Source organism: Polypterus senegalus, chromosome 5 (genome assembly GCF_016835505.1).
Source record: "Polypterus senegalus isolate Bchr_013 chromosome 5, ASM1683550v1, whole genome shotgun sequence".
Taxonomy (NCBI): Eukaryota; Metazoa; Chordata; class Cladistia; order Polypteriformes; family Polypteridae; genus Polypterus; species Polypterus senegalus.
Genome location: NC_053158.1, coordinates 23181991 through 23191846, shown reverse-complemented (window position 1 = coordinate 23191846; position 9856 = coordinate 23181991).

Genomic DNA, 9856 nt, shown 5'->3' with positions numbered 1-9856 from the left:
CAGGCTGTACAAAATGCATCGGCCAGGATGCTAATGTGTTTCAGAAAGAGAGATCATATTACACCTATTTTATACTCTTTACATTGGCTTCTAGTGGATTTTAGAGTTTGTTATGTGTTTAAAGAGCATTGAACAGGCACACTCCTGTCTAGTTATTCAGTCACCTCCTCAAACTTGCTGCCACTCGACAAAAGATTTGTACACATATTTATCCATTCACTATTTTTAATGTGAACTTTTAAGCTGTCATAATTGATTTCCAAAGTGAAAATAAAATGTAGATATTTACAGTAACTGAAGAAGAAGAAAAACTCCAAAGTTAGTGTTAGGGAATGAATAGCCCTATACACGAATACCTTTTAGAGAACCCAATGGCTGCAATAACAGCCTTCATTCTTTTAGGGTAGGTGTGTCCCAGTGTGGCCAGGAGTGATTCTTCCCTTTCTTTTCTTCTTGGCAGAACTGATTAGAGCATCCTTTATATTGGTGGGATGGCGCCTCTGGACAGCAGTTTTCAAATAGTGCCGCCACAGATTCTCAGTAGGGTTAAGATCAGCGCTTTGACTTGGCCATTCCAGAATATTCACCTTTCTTTTTCTTTTTGAGCCATTCCATATACTTAGGGTCATTGTCACGTCGAAAGATGAATCTACTCCTGAGCTGTAGGTTCCTAGCAAACTGGAACAAGTTCTCCTGCAGTATTGTGTATCCATCCATTGTCCCTTCAACTCTGACAAGATTTCCAGTCTTAGCACCTGAAAAGCATCTCCTTAGCATGATGCTGCCACCACCATAATTCACTGTAGGTATGGTGTTTCTTGATGAAGAATGGGCAGAGTTAGCTTTACGTCACACATACTTCTTTGAAATCTGGAAAAAAAAGTTCTATTTTGGTCTCATCTGACCATAAAACCTTCTTAAATGAGTCTTCTCATGCTTTGTAGTAAATGCCTTGTTATGATGTATGAAATCTGTACATTTAGGTTTCCATTATATTTTGTTCGAGACAAGACAACAGATGAACTAAGACAAATCAAAGCAGGTTTTCTTCCCTTACACCTTACTTTTATAACAGTTGTTCGCAGCTTAGTGCAAATTTGGTATTACAGCCTTGGAAAGGAGACTGAGCTGATACCTCAGGCTATTGATTACCTTATGGATGGACATCTGCGACAACAGTTGGGTTTACAGCCCTTGAAAGGAAAACTGAAGCAATATCAAAGAACTTTATTACCTGGGGAATTAATTCATCAACCATTTTGACAGCCAGCCAATCAGGTGCATGTGTTGTGAAACCAAGGCATGACATTTCATAATAAATATGCCATGGTTTGAGACAGAAGAAAAAGAAAAGAAGGAGAAGAAGAAGAAGAAGAGGAATGGACGAAGACGGCACTGGTCGTCAGAAAGGCATCATGAACATCGATTGCTAAATCAAATGCCTCCCTGGGACATTCGTCCTTGTCATTTGTAACTTTTTCGTAAGCTTTTTCTAAAGACTATATATATTCAGACTTTCCTACTACTATTGTTTGTTCCGGTGGTATTATTATTATTCTTGTAATAAATACCATGCTGCTTTTAACTTTCAATGCTTTGTCTTAATGTCTAGAGTGATTGAATTGATGTTAGTTTTCTTTGAGCACCTGGTGTAGCCAGATTTTTTGCCATTATATTTGTGCTGCGAGGTTTATAAAGCTGAGAGTGAGGGCGCCACTCAAAAGAAGGGACAGTACGAGAAGAAAGTATTCTTGGCTGATAAATGGCCTATAGTCAAGAGTGCTGAGTCTTTGTATGTTTAAATGTATTCTTGTAGACCAAAAGTAATATTTAGGTCTGAGATATCACTAAAACATCGTATGTTGTTCGAGCCGATAATAAGTAAGTCTCTTGAGGTGCTGAGTGACAGGCTGTGTTATTCCTAAAGCACTTGCGTGGTTTAAAGTGCCAGAGGTTAATCAGCGTGTGTGTGTCATTCGTGGGGCACTGTTGTGGTTAGGGTCTGTGTATGTGTGTGTTCATCTTAAAGTGCAACAGTAGACCAACCCAGTAACAAACTTAATGAGAACACACCCTTGAGGAAACAGGTAAAGGGCAAGTAGAGGGAAATACCATGATAATATATGCCTTTTATGTGGATCTTCTTTCTTGCTACCGTCCCATAGAGGCCTGTTTTATGGAGAGCTCTTGAAATTGTGGACCCCTACAACTTCACTCCAATTTCATCCAAAGAGCTTTGCGGTTGGATTTTTAGTGGCCTCTCCCACCAGTCGATGTCTTGCTGTGATGTTCACTTTTGAGGGACGGCCTGTTCTTGTAAGAGTCTGGGTTGTTGTGATGAACCTTCCAATTTCTGATGATGGATCCAACAACGTTTAATGGGACATTCAAAGTCTTCATTATTTTTGGTAGCCATTTCCTGCCTTGTGCACTTCAATGACTTTGTTTCTCACATCAGCAGAATGCTCCTTTGTCTTCATTTTGGCAGTGATTGTCCAACAAAGACTATGGTCTTTACTAAGGGGGCTTTTTATATGCAGAGACTTATAAAGGACACAGAAGTTGTACTCCATTATGTTTAATTATGACCGTCACCTTTGTGTCATTTGTGATTCATTCGTCATTTGCATAAACCTGCAGCAGAAGTTTTAACACTTATGCCAACAACTAACCTTTGGAATTTTTCTTCTTCAGTTAAATATTTACAGTGGTTTAGTTTGACTTTGGAAAGTATTGTTACAGCATAAGAGTTCACATTAAAAATACCGAATGTGATAAATATGACGACTTTCGGCGGATTCAATACTTTTGCACACTCCTGCATATAATCACATGCTGACTTCAAATATCAGCCTCCTTCTTTCTGTTGACTGTGATGCTGTACAAAATATTTTCTATTAAACCGAAATGTTTCTTAAAATAAAAACTTGCACTAACAAATGAATGTCGCACTTGAGGATATTTCATTTCAATATATTAGTTTAAGCTTGCAGCCGGGGCATTTGTGGATTATGTTAAGAAGATCTAACTTTATACACCATGGCATCATCAGCTTGAAATGGATCCAGTCCAGAGTTAGATAGGAGGCTTATCAATAAGTTATTTCTTTTTGACATTATGTATTTACTGAGGTTAGGCAGAAAATGTACTTCCACTTGTTAGCCCAGCAAAAATTAAATCAAGCGTGCATGTTGACTGATAACGTGGGATTATATTTTAAATCCCAGATCATTAATTAATAGGTTCAGGGTTGCTTTTCAAATGGTAATACTGTGCGGGTGACATGTTAATCTCCCTTAATCAAAAACAACAAATCATGCAGCAAAGAAATATGAACGATTTTTTTATTTCATTAAATGAATGTATTCAGAATACGAAAACTGCTTCTTTTATTATTCATACAAACATATAAAGGAAATGACAGTTGTGCCATCTCTCGACTTGTACTCTTACGGGACGTGTTATTGTGGAGTTGTACTGCATTTGTTTTGTATTATTAAACACAAAGGGCATATAGACAATTGTGTTTTTCAATTGCTGGCTCTTCATGTACAGAACGTTACTCCCTTCACAAATTACTCTTTTGTAAAAAATGTCATTTCTGCTGTCTACTGATCTAGCATAACACAATTATGAGATTGGGCCTGTGTAGCTGGTACCTGAAATACTAGAGCTTCACCAAATCCTGCTAATATTCGTTACGTTCATGTTGTATTTCAGTGTTCATTGTGTGTGACTGTGAGAGGAGGTGAGCACTCTGTACTCTCTCTCAGTGGTGTGGAATCAGTTCATATACAGTGGTGACTCGTACTTTGAAGTTAATTCTTTCAGGAGGCCATTTGAACTCTGAATTGTTCGAAGTCCAAATCAGTTTCTTCCTTCAGAAAGTGCATGAATTCGTTCAAAGACCCTAAACAATACCAATTTTGATAAACTTAAACAGCAAATACACATAATTTAAGGTACAAATAACACAGTTAAATGTCCTAAATAATAAATTAAAACATGAAAACAATAAATAAATGAAATAAGTACAGTACTGTACAATGATATGAAATGTGTGGCGGCGCACATAGGTGCATCAGCTCACCGCTCATCCTTTACGTGCTTTGTTTGTTCTTTTGTGTGTGTGTTGCTATTTGTCATAATGACATTCTGTTGGGCAAATAACATCTACAAGATCTGCTAAAAATAAGACTGTGCAGCGAGCGGACTGTTTCTCCACTTCCGTGACATTCTGGCGGACATATCCAGATTGATATTACCGTATATTTTATAATGTTGGTCGTGTAAGTCAAAGATGGAAAGCTTACGCTATTGGTCCAAGAGATTAGGATATGCTAACACCCACCTGAGAGAGTAACCTCGGAGCACACAGCCTTTTTTTTTATGTATTGTGCCTACGTGACCACACGGTAATACCCGAACTATTCCAAAGCAACGTTTGCACTGTTTTGTGTGTTTCACACTCTCATACACCTTTATCGTAAGAGCATCCCTTATCTATGGTGGAGCACTCGATCAGAAGAAAATATGAAGCTGGTTTTAAATTAAAAGCCGTTGAAGTAGCAAAAGAAATTGGTAAACTGCGCTGCTGCAACAGAATTCGATGCGTCTGAGAAACTGATGTGAGATTGGAGGAAGCAAGAAGATGTACTGTAAATAAAAAAAAAATTAAGCATTGTATTTTTGAACGAGTGTATAAGTCGGGGTCTGATTTTATGATCGATTTTTCAGGTTTCAAGACCCGACTTATACGTGAGCATATATGGTATCACACACATGCACATGGGAGGCAGCTGGAAGGACTAAAAGAAGGTAATTCTACTCCAGGCCATGGGGTGGTGGGGTGCATTAAACATTTCTCTTTAATCTCTGCAGATCAGACACAGGAAATCCTGCCTGATTCCCATGATGTCACTTCTGGTCCCAGTCAGTCAGTCATTATCCAACCAGTCTGCTGGAGCCAATCCCAGCCAGCACAGAGCGCAAGGCAGGAATAAACCCTGGGCAGGGTGCCAGCCCACCGCAGACAACACACACTAGGGATTATTTAGGACCGCCAATGCACCTGACCTGCATGTCTTTGGACTGTGGGAGGAAACCCACGCAGACACAGGGAGAACATGCAGACTCCACACATGGAGGACCAGGGAAGCAAACCCAGGTCTCCTAACTGTGAGGCAGCAGCGCTACCACTGCACCACCGTGCCACCCTCCAGTCCTGGCCTCCATGACATCATGTCTGCCAAAATGCCATAAAACCCATACCACTTCCTGCATGAATTTGGTTCTGTCTTGGACTCAATTCAGTATACAACTCTGCTTATAATTTGTCTTTTTGCAGCCAAGATTCAAGTATACGGGTGGCTGACCCAAACCTTTTATCGTGTGTCAAGGCTGCTCATTAGAAAATGACATAACATGACCATTCAAAAACATTGTGAGAGACGCCTCTTTGGGACTGGCATCCCAGTCGGAGTTGATCTGGGATCCTTGCCTGCCTGGGATGCCAGTATCACGGAAGTACAGGGGAAGGCAATATATTCAGGTCATTGTCCCCCCTCCACTATCCCCAACACAATAGGTGGCAGCATCCCCAGAGTCACGTTACCCTTGTGGATACCCACAGTGCATTACGGGAATTGCAGTTCTTTGGGTCAGTCCTGTTAGGTTGTGTAGGTGTAGAGAGTCCTACTTTGTGGGGCTTCAAACGTACCCAGAAGTACTCCCGTGCCACAGTTTCAGGACACCAGAAGTACTCCAGGGTTTTGCATAAAAGGAGCAGCCTACTTCCATATGGAGAGCCGGAGTCGGGAGGAGGAAGACAAAGCTGACCTGGAGGAGAGAAAGAAAAATGGAAGGACTGCGGTGGGTGTCATTTATAATTTGTAAGCCTGGGAAATGTGTGTGTAAGAGTTTCACACAATAAAACCGCTTTATCCTCACTGTTACTTGTGTTGGGTATTTAGGGTACTGCAACGTCCCATGCTGGTCACAACATCAGTTAACTTATAGTGCACAAAAGATGTGAGTATTATAATTAATAAATGTGAAAATTTCTGATCTATTAGTACCAGCACATCTTGAAACAAACAGGTGAAACACACACCCTATTGTCATATCCACTGGTAAAGATATGGACAATGGAAAGGGGTCTAATGGTTGCCCGCTCCTGAACTTTTAATACATTTGTCGAAAGTCCCCTTGTGATGACGCATGTGGGCTTCCTGCTTCCCAGCTGGCCTTAGCACCTGGAGAACAGTGGTGGCTTTTGCAAATCTTAAGAAGTGTGCAGTGCCTTTAGAGGCTTTAATATCTGAATTATGTTTATAAAAGAGCAAAGTAAGTAACAGGGTAATTCAGAAAATAGCTTTAATCAGACGGAATGAGGCATGAGCACATTTATTATTTTCTGTGGAATTTGCCAAAAGGTCAGACCTGCAATTTTCAGATGACGCTTCAAATAAACAACTGCAGCGAGCGGGTGAAATGGAAAGGCTTTGAAAGTAATCACACTTTTTTACCGAGATGAAAGCCTGACTTGCTATTTTTTAATGTAGAGCAAAGTCAAATAACATATAGAGAATGAAGCCTTCATTTCCATAAAATACAATTTGTAAAACACTGTATCTTTCTGATTAATCTTAATAATGTGAAATGATGCTCAGCTGTTGTAGGTCACGTTTCGAGCAAACCTCCCCAGAGACCCAGTGGCTCAGAGACGGATGTTTAATTAGAAACAGATTTTAATGATTTCAGTTTTTATTTAACTGGAGCTCGCTGATGTTCTGATAGAGCGTCGAGTTTGCTTCAACGATTTAATCCTTAAAGTTTACTTTCCCCGTGAGACTCATTCATTACTTCTTTCAATATCCTTTTTATTTTTTAAATGGTTTCATTATAATGATCATATTTTTTCAAGGAAATTACTTCTTATTTCGGCAGTAAATTGTTTAGGGTTGTCTTAGAAAACTCACGAACTGTGCCACCTACCGCCTCACTGCCCCTTGCTTTCTTCTGCTTCTTCTTCGTCTTCATTGCAGGGCTCTCTGCCTTCCATTCTCATTAAACCTTCCTTCAGCCTTCTGCTTCAGCTCTCCACACTAAAGTCTCACTGATCTTTTTAACTTCTTTTACAAGAATTCCAAGATGAGGTTAAGGCAGGGGGTCCAAATATTCCCTGAATTGTCAAAAAACAACAACTTTGTAATACAAATTACAGCAATTCTCATTAGTCTGGCAGTTCTCAACCTGTGGGGAGTGCCCCCCTAGGGGTACAACAAAAAAGGGTGCGTGAAGATGTGAAAAAAGAAAACAAGAATAGAAAATATGAAAAATACATCTATTGAAACCAAAACAAATTAACTTAAACTACGTTCTGATACTAGAAAAATAAATGTAGAGTTAGAGAAACGTTGATAAAAGTTAAGTAAGTCTAATAAAACTTGTAGCAGTGTATCGGCAGCAAAAAATATAGGAATACATTACAAAAAAACGTTAGGGGGGCGCGAATGTTATGAAAACTCGGGTCGCAAAGGATGAGAAACGCTGCTTTAGTCACCTTCAAAATGCACCCCTTGAGATGTTAACGTCTCCTGTATTCCCCTTTTGTCACTGTGTCTGCGGCCTCCACAGTATCAAATCTTCATTCCTTCAGTTTAAGTTTTATTTTTAGGAAAAAAAAAGAAGTTCCAGGAAACAAGATTTGGTGAATATGGGGGCTGCGAAAGAACAGCCACATTGCGTTTGGTCAATGTCTTTGTCTTTGACTGACAACGTGGTCCATGAAGGTGTGCCGTCATGGTGCTAAATCCAGTTGAGCGTGCACCTCTTCTCCAGGTGTTGTTTTTCCTGATGATTTGAACAGTTCAGTGTAGTGTCCACAGGGAACAAACTCTTTATGAAGAAGTCCTTCAATGTCATTCGTTGACTCGTGGCTTGTAGAAAAAGAAAAAATCATGCAACTGTAGAGTCAACACCAGAAACTCTGAATGCTCAATGAGGCACAAGCAGAGTAACAGCTAAAGGCTTGAAGGAATCCTTGGAACTGGTTAACACCTCTCTATTCATGCAAAACCATTGAGCAGGCATGGTGTCCATGGAAGGACATCAAGGAGAAAGTCACTGATCCCTCCAGACCTGAAGTTTCCCAAAAACAACCTTGACACTCTTCAGTGCTATCGGGAAAATGTTTTATGGACCGATGAAGCCAAGGTGGAACTGTTCAGGAAGAATATGCAGCAGCACAAATGGTATAAAGAGGGCACCGCATCTCAACATGGAAACACATGGATGGGCAAAAGTAGGTTTACAGTTGTCAGTGCCCAAAATACAGAGTTTATTCTTGTATTATTTTTTATTTATTATTTATTTGTATTATTTGCCTTCTTCATCTTATTATTAAAGTGTACTTGAGTGTAGCAATTGTAACCTGTGTGTCTTTTTCCATACAAATAACTGTAAACCTACATTTGTCCACTCCTGTGTAATATCAGAGATGAAGTTCGGTCCTTCTTGCATCCTTTTCTTCTGCTCAGGTAAGGTTCTATCAGACTACTGTTAACAGCACCACCGCCACACACTCTCTGTTCTCCGCTTTCACTTTCCTCCTTAACCCTCCTCCACCTCCTCCCCCAACCTGCTGACGACTTTGCCACCTTTTTTCAGGATAGGGTGGCTATCCATCAGTAGTCCGTTCTCTGCCTCCCTGCCACCCATTATGCCTCCTTCCAAACATCACCCAGCCTTCTCCACATTCTCTCCACTCTCTGCCACTGATGTTTCTGACCTTCTCTCCAATCACCCCACTACCTCTCCACTTGACGCTATTCCTCTCACATCTCCTTCAGGCCATCTCCCCCTCACTCATTCTTTCAGATACACACATCATTAACGCCTCACTCAGCTCAGGCACATTTCCTACCATCTTCAAACACACACTGATAACCCCAGTTCTCAAAAACCGGCACTCGATCCATCTCAAGTTTAACAATTACAGGCCTGTCTCTCTCCTGTCCTTTCTTTCCAAAACACTTGAACGAGCTGTTTCTAACCAGGTCTCTTCCTTCCTTGTACAGAATGGATTGCTCAATTACAACCAGCCCGGCTTCAAGAGGAACCACTCGACTGAGACGGCTCTACTGACTGTGCTCTGTGGAAGAATAATTTTAGGGTAACATAGCATTCATCTGAAAGATATAGCATAAAGGGTTAATAAATGTCAGAACTCAGATAAAGGTGAGGTGAACAACAAAATGTACTGAAAGATGACTAAGAGATGACTAAGAAGTCTGCAGATGTCCTGTAAAGAACCAGAACGAACAGTTGTTATATGCAAGAAATGTCAAGGGTCGTGGCTCAATTCAAGGGTATAAAGAAGAACCAGAATATAATATAACACACTTCTATTTTATACAAGTCATTTGGGTGTAAACCAATGAACCAGCCAGAGTAAATGTATGCATTGATTGACACTGTATGTAAATTCAACAGTTTATACAATGAACCTCTATTTTTTGTTTCTCTGATCGTTCTGACCAACTGTAATGACAGCTTTTGATGAATGCTCCCTCTAAGGGATTTTGCTGAGGAGTCATTAAAAGATACCATGAACAGCTTTTCTCCTGCCTGATAACTGATTTGTCCTGTTAAAGGGATGTTTCTTTCTTTAATAAGATGTTAAATTTCTACCACAGGTCAACCAGCTACGACTTGCTAAAGCTACTAATACGTCACCGGTTCTTATCCTGCTAGATCTCTCCTCTGCCTTTGACACAGTCAACCATGACATGCTCCTTGTCTATGGCGTTATTTCAGTGCCACTATTCTGAGCACACGTAAAAAAATATTGAGC